Here is a 14,777-nt window from a genome sequence, read left to right on the forward strand (position 1 = left end):
TTCTTTGATGTTTCTAATTTCTCGCAACTATGACGCACCCTTGGGTTAGAGATAAGTTTAGATAGTAACATTGTTTGATAATGTGAGTTGTGAGGGTTGAGCCAAAAATAATCAATTATTTCATATAAGTGATTGAAAGGGTTTCATCATCCTTTTACTTTGGTAACACATTTTCTTGCTGAAGGTTCCTTCTATACTTTCCAATGGAGTGATTGTTCAGATTTGAAATAGCCAATGTTTTCAATAGCTGAAGACATATTATGTGTGGAAGGCATAAGAACAGAACATTTGTTTTATTTAACTAAGCTAAAACAATGCTAATCATTACATGACTACATTAATTGATTAATGTAAATGCCATTAAATCTACTAAGTACTTAGAACCTGCATCCTGCAAACATAAGATTTCTTGACTTATAATTCATTTATTTGTCCTCATTTGCGGATGATCCTCCACCACTATTTGCTTAATGAAAGCATGGCAGGACATCCTTTACGATCCTCCAACTTGCCCCTTTGATCAATCATACTGAAATAGATGAAGGGAAGGTGAATCATGGGAAGAGAGGAGTTCTACATGTGCGGTTGGTCCATCGGATATAGGACAACCATGATTGGGACCTAATAATTTGTGCACTCTTTGAATGGAGATAGAGAGAAATGTGGTTGATGTTGCAAATTTCTTATTTCTAGATCAGTCCATTAGCTATCGGTATGGTAGCCACAATCTCTAATAAGATAGTTAATATAAGTTTCTTTTGTCATTGTTGTCATACATATTCGTTTATTAAACAAGTCTTCTTGAACTAACTCGAACATACCATCTTGTAGGAACCTCTTGTTTAAAATTATGTCACTACTTTGTGTTGACACTACCTTATAGACCACTTTGGGTGAACTATAATATGCCGAGTTTGATTGAATACCACCCTTTGAAGTTATAGAAATATGTGTTCCAACATTATCAATTCTTTCTCCGTATGTGTCGAAACCATCGTCTTATTATCAGCTAATATCTTATCTTCAGTGTTTCATGCTTCAAAATACTAATACAAATTTATCTCTTTTTATTGCACGAATGGATGAGTGCAGCAACCAAGATCTTTCTTGAGACTCCTTGAGAACAGTAGACAACGCCAAGATCTTTCTTGAGACTCCTTGAGAATAGTAGATTTACGGTGATTGTTGAACCTCGTTCAAAAAGGTAATCATTTAATTTCATTGTTGATTTTTTTAAGATAGAAAAGTCCGCTTAATCTTGAAAGGTAACGGGGGGTAGAATAAACAACTTACCGTTGAGTTCTCTGCAAATTATCGACTCGTGCTTTCAGTTTGAGGTACTCGTTTCGACTACTCTGCACTAACTGAAAGTATGTGCCACTTCAGTACAACTTTGTCAAAACACAACTTAAAGATTTTAACAAACTGAAAAGGAGGCAAAGAAAACCTGGGATCGAAATAAATTAAGATTATTTCAGTGCAATGCTATTGGGGAAACAGCTAAATAACTAGTCATGATTTTGATCTGTCATGCGATCCCTTTCATATTTTGTTCTCTTATTAGCGATTTTAATTTCTATGAATCTTGTATCACAAAAAAATGAAAGCTTAGGAAAAGCTATAAAACTAATGAACTAGACAGAGAAAATATAGATAATTTTCGAATCACTGTACGTTTCCATTAGTATGCCCAGATATATGATTTTGCAACACTCTCAATTTACATACAGAAAACTTAAAGATTTTTTCACAGTAGTACAATACACGAAGAGATAAGTAGGGAGGCACTAGGCAGTAAACATCTGTCATACTTGAGTAACAAGACATGTAGATGCACAAATAACTAGTTCTCTCTAACTACTATTATTTTGGTATAGAGGGAGTAGCTCATATACATGACTTCTAACGTAAGCCATCCAACATGCATTATTTAGGCTGTTTGATGATAACACTGAAGAAAAACATACATGATTTGAGGATGATATCAATAAAGCACTCTTATGTTTTGAAAAGAGGGATGCTAGAAGACAAGTTAATTTTATGCACTTGTGATATTAAATCAGTTATTACAATGTCTGAATCAAAAAATAAACAGAACTTACCTCATTCTCCTTATTTTGTATTGTTAAATTTGACATGTTGATGATTTCATCTTGTAGGTTGCCACGCGGATGCTCTTTGGACTACGATATGGACATAAAGGCATTTGTTTTAGTGCCAAATATTACTTACTAATGCCCGCAAAGTACCATTGTGTATTATACTTGCTATGGAGCTATGTATGTATGGATGCTATGGAACTATATGTATATATGGATGCTATGGAATTTTGGATATATGGATGCTATGGAATTTTGATATATGGATCATGAAATTTGTTATGCAACTTTGCATATATGTTATGTGTTGTGATTTAGTAAAACTATTGGGCAGATATTATGTATTATATATTTGATATATATGTTATGTGCTGTTGAATTTGTGGTTTTGAAACAAAACATATATATGCCAGAACCTTTGATGTCATGGGGCTCTCAGCAAAGATTTCATACTAGTGGCGCACCACTCAGCACTTTAGTGGCGCACTACAAAAAGCACACTAGTGGCGCATCATCAACTAGTGCGCAATTAGTATGCCAGAGCACATGGGTAAATATGGCCCCTAGGAGGCATTCTAATGGCGCACCATGAGCTATACTAATGGCACACCGCCTGGTGCGCCATTAGTATACCAGATACTAATGGCGCACCATGAACTATACTAATGGCACACTGCCTAGCGCGCCATTAGTATACCAGATACTAATGGCACACCTGTGGTGCGCCATTAGTAAAAAATTCTAATGGCGTGATGCTAGTGGCGCACCTGTAGTGCGCCATTAGTAGCTAAAACAGGTGCGCCACTAGCAGGCCTTTTCCTAGTAGTGATAGCTAGTAGCTAGATGGCTTCTTCTCTCTCTTGGATCTTCAATACAAAGTTCTCCTTGATCTTCATGGAGATCTATCCGATGTAATCTTCTTTTACAGTGTGTTTGTCGAGATCCGATGAATTATGGACTTATGATAAGATCATCTAGGAATGTTATTGGAGGTTCCTCTGATCTCTTATATGCATGATTTCGTATCCTTGTAATTCTCTTCGATTTGTGGGTTTTGTTTGGCCAACTTGACCTGTAATTCTTGCAATGGGAGAAGTGCTTGGTTTTGGGTTCATACCGTGCGGTGTCCTCACCTAGTGACAGAAGGGGTAGCGAGGCACGCATCGTGTTGTTGCCATCAAGGGTAAAAATATGGGGTTTATATCTATTGCATGAATTTATCCCTCTACATCATGTCATCTTGCTTAAGGCGTTACTCCATTTGTTATGAACTTAATACACTAGATGCATGCAGGATAACCGTCGATGTGTGGAGTAATAGTAGTAGATGCAGAAAGTATGAGTCTACTTGTCTCGGACGTGATGCCTATATGTATGATCATTGCCTTAGATATCATCATGACTTTGCGCGGTTCTGTCAATTGCTCGACAGTAATTCATTCACCCATCGTAATACTTGCTTTTATGAGAGAAGCCTCTAGTGAACACTATGGCCCCCGGGTCTGCTTCACATCATATTTTCAGCTCTACACTTTTACTTTGTTGCACTTTCCACATTCAATCTCACCTTGCAATCAATCGTGAAACGGATTGACAACCCCTTTATAGCGTTGGGTGCAAGTTTGTTTGTTTTTGCGCAGGTACTTTGGAGACTTGCCTTGATACTCCTACTGGATTGATACCTTTGTTCTCAAACTAAGGGAAATACTTAATGCTAATTGTCTGCATCACCCTTTCCTCTTCAAGGGAAAAACCAACGCAAGCTCAAGAGGTAGCAGGGGCCACCTTGCGCAACGACAACACCATCGTCGACAGCCGGCACGGGTCCCAGTGGCCGCCCATATTGCAGATCCGGTGCGCCCGCACCTTAAGAGGCGCCACCCGACTCACGATGAAGGTGGCAATCACGTCTGCGCCCGTCAAGCCGACCGTGATGAAGTTTTCCAGTCGGTTCACCATTGCTCACATCTCGGGGAAGTCGGCTCGATCTTCCAGTTCCGCTCGTTGCCCGGCTAGTCAGTGAAGGGCTTGAGGTCGACCCGGTCGCGGTTCTCGTCGAGGTTGCGTACGTAGAAGAACATCCGTTGCCAGTTCTTGCAGGAGTCCTTGAAGAAGATCCCTGAGAACGGCGGTCCCCGCCGTCGGTAAACTACCACCCCACCGTAGGAGTATGGCGTATGATATGTCTCCATCATATCTATTTTTCCAAACTCTTTTGCCCTTGTTTTGGACTCTAATTTGCATGATTTGAATGGAACTAACCCGGACTGACGCTATTTTCAGCAGAATTGCCATGGTGTTGTTTTTGCGTAGAAATAAAAGTTCTCGGAATGACCTGGAAATTTACTGGCTCAAGAATTACCTCGAGGGATGGAGCCAGGAGCCCACAAGCCCAGGAGGCGCCCCCCGGCCGCGCCTGGCAGGCTTGTGAGCCCCTCGTGGCTGCGCCGCCTCCAATCCTAGCTCTATATATTCTCTCTCACCCGGGAAAAATCATAGAGAAGAGTTCATCGCGGTTTACGATAAGGAGCTGCCGCCACCACCTATTCTTCCTCTGGAGGGAAGATCTAGAGTCCGTTCTGGGCTCCGGAGAGGGGGAATCGACGCCTTCGTCATCACCAACCATCCTTCATCCCCAATTCCATGATACTCTTCATCGTTCGTGAGTAATCTCATCGTAAGCTTGCTGGACGGTGATGGGTTGGATGAGATCTATCATTTAATCGAGTTAGTTTTGATGGGGTTTGATCCCTAGTATCCACTATGTTCTGAGATTGATGTTGCTACTACTTTCCTATGCTTAATGCTTGTCACTAGGGCCCGAGTGCCATGATTCAGATCTGAACCTATTATGTTTTCATCAATATATGTGTGTTCTTGATCCTATCTTGCAAGTTGTAGTCACCTACTATGTGTTATGACCCGGCAACCCCGGAGTGACAATAGCCGGTACCACTCCCGGAGATGACCATATTATGAGGACTTCATGTATTCACTATGTGCTAATGCTTTGTTCCGGTTCTCTATTAAAAGGAGACCCTAATATCCCTTATTTTGCATTAGGACCCCGCTGTCATGGGAGGGATGGACAATAGATGTAATGCAAGTTCTTTTCCATAAGCACGTATGACTATATACGGAATGCATGCCTACATTACCTTGACGAACTGGAGCTAGTTACATATCACCCCATGTTATAACTGTTACATGATGAATGTCATCCGACATAATTATCCATCACCGATCCAATGCCTATGAGTTTTTCCTACTGGTCCTTGCTACGTTACCTTGCCGCTACTGCTGTCACTGTTGCTACTGTTACCGTTGCTACCATTACTATCACACTAATTCGCTACTGAAACTTTGCTGCAGATACTAAGTCTTTCAGGTGTGGTTGAATTGACAACTCAATTGCTAATACTCGAGAATATTCTTTTGCTTCCCCTTGTGTCGAATCAACAAATTTGGGTTGAATACTCTACCCTCGAAAACTGTTGCGATCCCCTATACTTGTGGGTTATCAAGACTATTTTCTAGCACCGTTGCCGAGGAGGCCTAGCTCTATTCTCTGAGTCACTTGGGATTTACGTCTGTTGATCACTATGAAGAATCTGAGAGATCCAAAAACTAAAGTCTTGCCCTCAACTACGAGGACAGGTAAGGAACTGCCATCTAGCTCTGCACTTGATTCACCTTCAGTTATGAGTAAGTTTGCGACACCACCACCTGCTAGAAATTTTGATCTGTCGCCTGTGCTTGATGATGCTACTTCTGATATCCATGATGCTTGTGATGATGCTTTGATTGATACTCCTTTGCCACTGGGTGCATTCCTTGATGCACAAATTGCTAGAGTTTCTGCTGAATGTGATGATAGTTCTGAAACTGCTGAAAATTTTGAAGTAGAACCTGCTGTTTCACCTGTTAGAACTAGCTCTCCTAGATATGAATTGCGTGATATACCTGAGGGTTATGTTATGGAGGGAGAGGTAGCTGAGGACTTTCTTGCTTGTAAGGATAGCTATGATCTTGAGAATTTACTGCGCAAGTGGAAGGAAAAATCTCCGAATGCTAGAATGAAATACGATCCTAAGTTTGCTACTTCACCCATCTTTGTAACTGATAAGGATTATGAATTCTCTATCGATCCTGAGTTAATCACTTTGGTCGAATCTGATCCTTTTCATGGTTATGAGTTTGAAACGGTTGTAGCACATCTTACCAAGCTGAATGATATAGCCACCCTATTCACGAGTGAGGAAAAGATTCGCCATTACTATATCCTTAAGGTGTTTCCTTTCTCGCTAAAGGATGACGCTGAGACTTGGTTTACTTCTCTTGCTCCTGGTTGTGTGCGTAGTCCCCAGGATATGATCTACTACTTCCCTGAGAAATATTTTCCTGCCCATAAGAAACAAGCTGCCTTGCAGGATATATGTAACTTTGTGCAAGCTGAAGAAGAGAGTCTCCCACAAGCTTGGGGGATGCTTGTCCAGCTACTCAATGCTTTGCCTGATCACCCTCTTGAGAAGAATGAAATACTTGATATATTTTATAATGGACTAACAGATGCCTCTAGGGACCACCTAGATAGTTGTGCTGGTTGTGTTTTCAGGGAACGAACAGTGGAACAAGCTGAAATTCTATTGAATAATATCGTGAGCAATGATAATGCTTGGACTGTTCCCGAACCACCTCCGAAGCCAACTCCGAAGAAAAGAGGTATGATATTCCTCAGTCCTGAAGATATGCAAGAAGCCAAGAAATCTATGCAAGAGAAAGGTATCAAATTTGAAGATGTTAAGAATCTACCACCTATCGAAGAAATACATGGTCTTGATAACCCGACACAGGTAGTAGAGGTAAATTCTCTTTGTAGATTCAATGAGAGTGATATTCTTTTTGATAAACCTGCTAGCTTATGCTTAGATGAATTTGATAACTTTGTTGCCAAACGACAAAGTTTCAATGATTACGTTAGCAGACAACTGGAACCGAATGCTCGTATGCTTAGTCATTTAAGTGCTTGTGTGGATAGAAATGTCAATGATCTTAAGCTTTTGAGTAAACATGCCTCTATGGTCACTACTCAAGTAGAACAAGTATTTAAGGCTCAAAATGACTTGCTCAATGAGTTGAATGACAATTCTGTTAGAGTCGTCACTAGAGGTGGTAGAATTACTCAGGAACCTTTGTATCCTGAGGGCCATCCTAAGAGAATTGAACAAGATTCTCAAGGAGTTAGCACTGATGCACCTAGTCATCCTAGTATTAGGAAGAAAAAAGAAAGATGATAGGAACTTGCATGCTAGAAAACCTACTGCTGTTACACCTGAGAATCCAAATGATATCTTTGTTTCTAATGCCGAAACACAATCTCGTGATGAACATGAGCCTAGTGATAATATCGATAGTGGTGTTCATGATGATGCTCAACCTAGTAATGATAAGGATGTGGAGATTGAACCCAGTGTTGATCTTGATAACCCACAACCTAAGAACAAGAGATACGGTAAGAACGACTTCATTGCTAGGAAGCATGGTAAAGAAAGAGAACCATGGGTTCACAAACCCATGCCCTTTCCTCCCAAACCATCCAAGAAAAAGGATGATGAGGATTTTGAGCGTTTTGTTGAAATGATTAGACCTGTCTTTCTGCAAATGCGTTTGACGGATATGCTCAAAATTTCTCCTTATGCTAAGTACATGGAAGATATTGTGATTAATAAAAGGAAGATACCTGAGGTTGAGATTTCCACCATGCTTGCCAATTACACCTTCAAGGGTGGGACTCCTAAGAAACTAGGTGATCCCGGAGTGCCCACTATACCTTGCTCCATTAAAGGAAATTATGTTAGAACCGCTTTATACGATCTTGGAGCTGGTGTTAGTGTTATCCCTCTCTCTCTTTATCGTAGACTCGAATTGGATAAGTTGACACCCACTGAAATCTCCTTGAAAATGGCCGACAAATCATCTGCTTTTCCTGTCGGCATTTGCGAGGACGTGCCTATTGTGGTAGCTAACATTACTATCTTAATGGACTTTGTTATTCTGGATATTCCCGAGGATGATGCCATGGCGGTCATCCTTGGAAGACCCTTTTTAAACACTACAAGGGCTGTTATTGATTGCAACAAAGGCAATGTCACTTTCCATGTTAATGGTAATAAGCACACGGTGCACTTACCGAAGAAACAATATCGAGTACATTGCATCACTCCTATTGAAAAAACATCATCGATTCTTATTGGGAGCTTTTAATGCCCTATACTTACTGTCAAGATGAAGTGCGATTTACTTGTTGGGGATATGCACATCCCCGTTGAGGTAAACTAGTTATTATTCGAAAATTCTCTGGTTTTATGCGATTCGAAAAAGTTTTTCAAGGCGACTTGATCAACCTCATTGACAGATTTCTTTTGATGACCATGAGATGGATGAATCTAGGAGTCACAACTATCTGTTCCGAGCTTTTATTTTTAGTTGCTTAGAATAAAAATGGTAAATTTAGCTTTATTGTCCTGTTTTCTGCTTTTACCGTCCCTTAGAGAAGTGTCCCGAAAATAAAAGTTCTTCAAATGTCGTGAAAATCAAGTATGATTTTTTTTGGAATTTTTGAAAAATTCTGAGATAGTGAGCTAGTAGGGGGATGCACCAGTGGGCCACAAGCCCAGGAGGCGCGGCCACCCCCTGGCCGCACCTGGCAGGCTTGTGGGCCCCACGTGGCCCCCCTCCACTTATTCCAGCTCCCATCTCCTTCTCCTACCTCCAGAAAAAAATCATTCCACAGCTCAAACCCGTGATTTTGCTCTTCTTGCTGCGTTTTTTATCTCCTTATGCAAAGCCCCATTCACCAAACTGTTTTGGGGAATTGTTCCTTGGTATGTGACTCCTCCATTGGTCCAATTAGTTTTTTCTCTAGTTCCTTATTCGTTGCGTATTTGTGCTGCCTTGGTGACCCTGTTCTTGAGCTTTGCATGTTAATTTTAGTTGGTCCCAGGTAGTTTTGATGCATGATATGGCCTCTAGGCACTTGAAGGAGTAGTTTCTATGAGTTTTGTTGAGCCTTGTTCACTTTTCTCTTGAGTCGCTAAAAATTTCAGAAGAGGAAGATGTTCAGGAGAAACTATCATGGTGGTTTCTCAAGCAAAAGTGGTCCCCATCTCTCGATACAGGAGCCCGATCCTTATCAGCCGAGGAACGCACATGTACAACCATGTGAATGGCCTTCTGACGAATTCACGATTGATGCAGGTTTCAAGGACGAGTTTGATACATTTGTTCACAACGCCGGGCTCGAAGAATTCATCTCCAACAAATGCGAACAGTATAGTACACTCACTGCTTCTTTTGTTCGTAGATTCAATTTTTGAGTTGGCCGTGACGCATCCATATTGTTTGATCTGTATGACAAATTGTATACAATGGATTTAGAGGATTTTAATAGAATTTGTTGTTGGGTAACGTAGCATAAATTCAAAATTTTCCTACGCCATATTCAGATCTTCCTATGGAGAGACCAGCAACAAGAGAGGGGTGAGTGCATCTTCATACCTTTGAAGATCACTAAGCGGAAGCGTTGCTAGAACGCGGTTGATGGAGTCGTACTCACGACGATTCAGATCGCGGTGTGATTCCGATCTAGTGCCAAACCACGGCACCTCCGCGTTCAACACACGTGCAGCCCGGTGACGTCTCCCGCGCCTTGATCTAGCAAGGAGGAGGGAGAGGTTGGGGAAGATCTTCGGCAGCACGACGGCGTGGTGTCAATGGAGAGACGAGGTCTCCCAGCAGGGCTTCGCCAAGCACCGTGGGAGAGGAGGAATGAGGGAAGCAGGGCTGCACCGAGGGAGATCAAAACTGTGTGCAAAACAGCCCCAAAACCCTCTCTATATATAGGAGGAGGGGAGGGGGTGCGCCACCCCTAGGGTTCGCACCCTAGGTGGTGCGGCAGCCCAGATATGAGAGGGGGGCGGCGGCCAGGGAAGGGAGAGGGGGTGGCGCACCCCTAGGTGGGCCTTAGGCCCACCAGCGGCTAGGGTTTCCCCTCCCTCCCTCTCTGGTGCGCATGGGCGGGGTGTGGGGGCACACCAGCCCACCTAGGGGTTGGTTCCCTCCCTCACTTGGCTCACGTAGACCTCTGGGGCTTGTGGCCCGTCCCGGTGGGCCTCCGGAACCTTTCCGGTGGTCCCGGCACTTTGCCGGTGGTGCCCGAAACATTTCCGACGTCCGAACCCATCCATCCTATATATCAATCTTTACCTCCGGACCATTCTGGAGCTCCTCATGACGTCTAGGATCTCATTCGGGACTCCAAACATCCTTTGATAACCTCGTATATCAATTCCCTATAACCCTGGCGTCATCGAACCTTAAGTGTGTAGAACCTACGGGTTCGGGAGGCATGCAGACATGACCGAGACACTCTCCAGTCAATAACCATTAGCGGGATCTGGATACCCATGGTGGCTCCCACATGTTCCACGATGTCAAGGATTCAATCAATCCTGTATACAATTCCCTTTGTCTGTCGGTATAGAACTTGCCCGAGATTCAATCGTCGGTATACCTATACCTTGTTCAATCTCGTTACCGGTAAGTCTCTTTACTCGTTCCGTAGCACGTCATCATGTGACTAACTCCTTAGTCACATTGAGCTCATGACGATGTTCTACCGAGTGGGCCCAGATATACCTCTCCATCACGCGGAGTGACAAATCCCGATCTTGATTCGTACCAACCCAATAGACACTTTCGGAGGTACCCGAAGTGCACCTTTATAGTCACCCAGTTACGTTGTGACGTTTGATACACTCAAAGCACTCCTATGGTGTCCGGGAGTTGCACAATCTCACGGTCGAAGGAAAAGACACTTTACATTAGAAAAGCTTTAGCATATGAACAATATGATCTAGTGCTATGCTTAGGATTGGGTCTTGTCCATCACATCATCTTCCAATGATGTGATCCCATTATCAATGACATCTAATGTCCATGATTAGGAAACCATGATCATCTACTGATTAGCGAGCTAGCCAACTAGAGGCTTGCTAGGGACACATTGTGATCTATTTATTCACCCATGTATTACTGTTTCCTGTTAATACAATTATAGCATGAACAATAGACAATTATCATGAACAAGGAAATATGATAATAACCATTTTATTATTGCCTCTAGGGCATATTTCCAACAGTCTCCCACTAGCACTAAGTCAATAATCTAGTTACATTGTGATGTATCGAACACCCATAGCATTATGGTGTTGATCATGTTTTGCTCGAGGAAGAGGTTTAGTCAACGGGTCTGCAACATTTTTATCCATGTGTACTTTACAAATATCTATTACTCCACTATGGACATGGTCCTGGACGGAGTTGTAGCGGCGTTTGATGTGCTTGGTCTTTCGGTGAAACCTGGGCTCCTTGGCTATGGCAATGACCCAAGTGTTATCACAGAAGAGTGTCATTGGACCCGACGTGCTTGGGACCACTCCAAGGTCGGTGATGAGCTCCTTCATTGAAATTCCTTCATGAGCCACTTCTAAGCAGCTATGTACTTCGCTTCACATGTAGATGCTGCGACGACTTCTTGCTTGTTGCTGCACCAGCTCACTGCCCCACCATTCAAAGGATACACGTATCCGGTCTGTGACTTAGAGTCATCCGGATCTGTGTCAAAGCTAGCATCAACGTAACCCTTTATGACGAGCTCTTCGTCACCTCCATAAACGAGAAACATCTCCTTAGTCCTCTTCAGGTACTTAAGGATATTCTTGACCGCTGTCCAGTGTTCCATACTGGGATCACTTTGGTACCTCACTACCAAACTTATGGCAAGGTTTATATCAGGTCTGGTACACAACATGGCATATATTAGAGAGCCTACGACTGAACCGTAGGGGACAGTAGTCATCTTCTCTCTGTCTGCTGTCGTGGTCGGTGACTGAGTCTTACTCAATCTCATACCTTACAAAACTGGCAAGAACCCCTTCTTTGAGTTTTCCATATTGGACTTCTTCAATATCTTGTCAAGGTATGTGCTTTGCGAAAGACCTATGATGCGTCTCGATCTATCTCTATAGACCTTGATGCCTAATATGTATGCAGCTTCTCCAAGGTCCTTCATTGAAAAACTCTTGTTCAAATAGGCCTTTATGCTCTCCAACAACTCTATATTGTTCCCCATCAATAATATGTCATCCACATACAGTATGAGGAAAGCTACAGAGCTCCCACTCACTTTCTTGTATAGATAGGCTTCTCCATAAACCTGTATTAACCCAAATGCTTTAATCACCTCATTAAAGAGAATGTTACAACTCCGAGATGCTTGCACCAGTCCATAGATGGAGCACTAGAGCTTGCACACTTTGTTAGAACCCTTAGGGTCGGCAAAACCTTCTGGTTGCATCATATACAACTCTTCCTTAAGATTCCCGTTATGGAACGCTGTTTTGACGTCCATTTGCCAAATTTCATAATCATGAATAGCGGCAATTGCTAACATGATTCGGACCGACTTCAGCTTCGCTACGGGAGAGAAAGTCTCCTCGTAGTCAACTCCTTGAATTTGTCGAAAACCCTTTGCGACAAGTCGAGCTTTATAAACGGTCACATTTCCGTTTGCATCAGTCTTCTTCTTGAAGATCCATTTATTTTCTATGGCTTGCCGATCATCGGGCAAGTCCAACAAAGTCCATACTTTGTTCTCATACATAGATCCTATCTCAGATTTCATAGCCTCAAGCCATCTGTTGGAATCCGGGCTCTCCATTGCTTCTTCATAGTTCGAAGGTTCACCGTTGTCTAACAACATGATTTCCTTCACAGGGTTGTCGTACCACTCTGGTGCGGAACGTACCCTTGTGGACCATTGTGGTTCAGTAGCAACTTGATCTGAAGCTTCATGATCATCATCATTAACTTCCTCTTCAGTTGGCGTAGGCTCCACAGGAACAATTTCCCGAGCTGCGCTACTCTCCAGTTCGAGAGGGGGTGTAATTACCTCATCAAGTTCTACTTTCCTTCGACTTAGTTCTTTCGAGAGAAACTCTTTCTCTAGAAAGGATCCGTTCTTGGAAACAAAGGTTTTACCTTCGGATCTAAGATAGAAGGTATACCCAATAGTTTCCTTAGGGTATCCTATGAATACGCATTTCTCCGCTTTGGGTTCGAGCTTCTCTGGTTGAAGTTTCTTCACACAAGCATCGCAGCCCCAAACTTTAAGAAACGACAGCTTAGGTTTCTTGCCAAACCATAGTTCATACGGTGTCGTCTCAATGGATTTAGACGGTGCCCTATTTACAGTGAATGCTTCGTATCCCCAAAATGATAACGGTAAGTCGGTAATAGACATCATAGATCGTACCATATCTAATAAAGTGCGATTACGACATTTAGACACTCCTTGCGTTGCGGTGTGCCAGGCGGCGTCAGTTGTGCAACGATTCCACACTTCCTTAGGTGTGTGCCAAACTCGTGACTCAAATATTCTCCTCCACGATCAGATCGTAGACACTTAATTTTCCTATCACGTTGATTCTCAACCTCGCTCTAAAATTCCTTGAACATTTCAAACATCTCAGATGTGTGCTTCATCAAGTAGATATACCCATACCTACTCAAATCATCGGTGAGAGTGAGAACGTAACGGTAGCCACCGCGAGCTTGAACCTTCATTGGACCATACACATCAGTATGTATTATTTCCAATAAGTTTGTCGCTCTCTCCATTATTCCTGAGAATGTAGTCTTAGTCATCTTGCCCAAGATGCACGGTTTGCATGTGTCAAATGATTCAAAGTCAAGAGACTCTAATAGTCCATCAGTATGGAGCTTCTTCATGCGCTTAACACCGATATGACCAAGGCGGCAGTGCCACAAGTATGTGGGACTATTATTATCAACTTTACATCTTTTGGTACTCACACTATGAATATGTGTAACATCACGATCAAGATTCATCAAGAATAAGTCATTCACCAGCGGAGCATGACCATAAAACATATCACTCATATAAATAGAACAACCATTATTCTCTGACTTAAATGAGTAGCCGTCTCGCATTAAGCAAGACCCTGATACAATATTCATGCTCAAAGCTGGTACTAAATAACAATTATTAAGGTTTAAAACTAATCCCGACGGTAGATGTAGAGGCAGCGTGCCGACGGCGATCACATCGACCTTGGAGCCATTCCCGACGAGCATCGTCACCTCGTCCTTGGCCAGTCTCCGCTTATTCCGCAGTTCCTGCTTCGAGATGCAAATGTGAGCAACATCACCGGTATCAAATACCCAGGAGCTACTACGAGCGTTGGTAAGGTACACATCAATAACATGTATACCATATATACCTTTAACGTTGCCGGCCTTCTTGTCCGCTAAGTTCTTGGGGCAATTCCGCTTCGAGTGACCTTTTCCCTTGCAATAGAAGCACTCAGTCTCAGGCTTGGGTCCATTCTTTTTCTTCTTCCCGGTATCTGGCTTACCGGGCGTGGCAACGGCTTTGCCGTCTTTCTTGAAGTTCTTATTACCCTTGCAATTCTTGAAACTAGTGGTCTTATTGACCATCAACACTTGATGCTCTTTCTTGATTTCTACTTCTGCAGACTTGAGCATCGAGTACAACTCGGGAATGGTCTTCTCCATCCCTTGCATGTCGTTGTTCAG

The sequence above is a fragment of the Hordeum vulgare genome, chromosome 7H, assembly GCF_904849725.1.
Source record: "Hordeum vulgare subsp. vulgare chromosome 7H, MorexV3_pseudomolecules_assembly, whole genome shotgun sequence".
Classification (NCBI taxonomy): Eukaryota; Viridiplantae; Streptophyta; class Magnoliopsida; order Poales; family Poaceae; genus Hordeum; species Hordeum vulgare.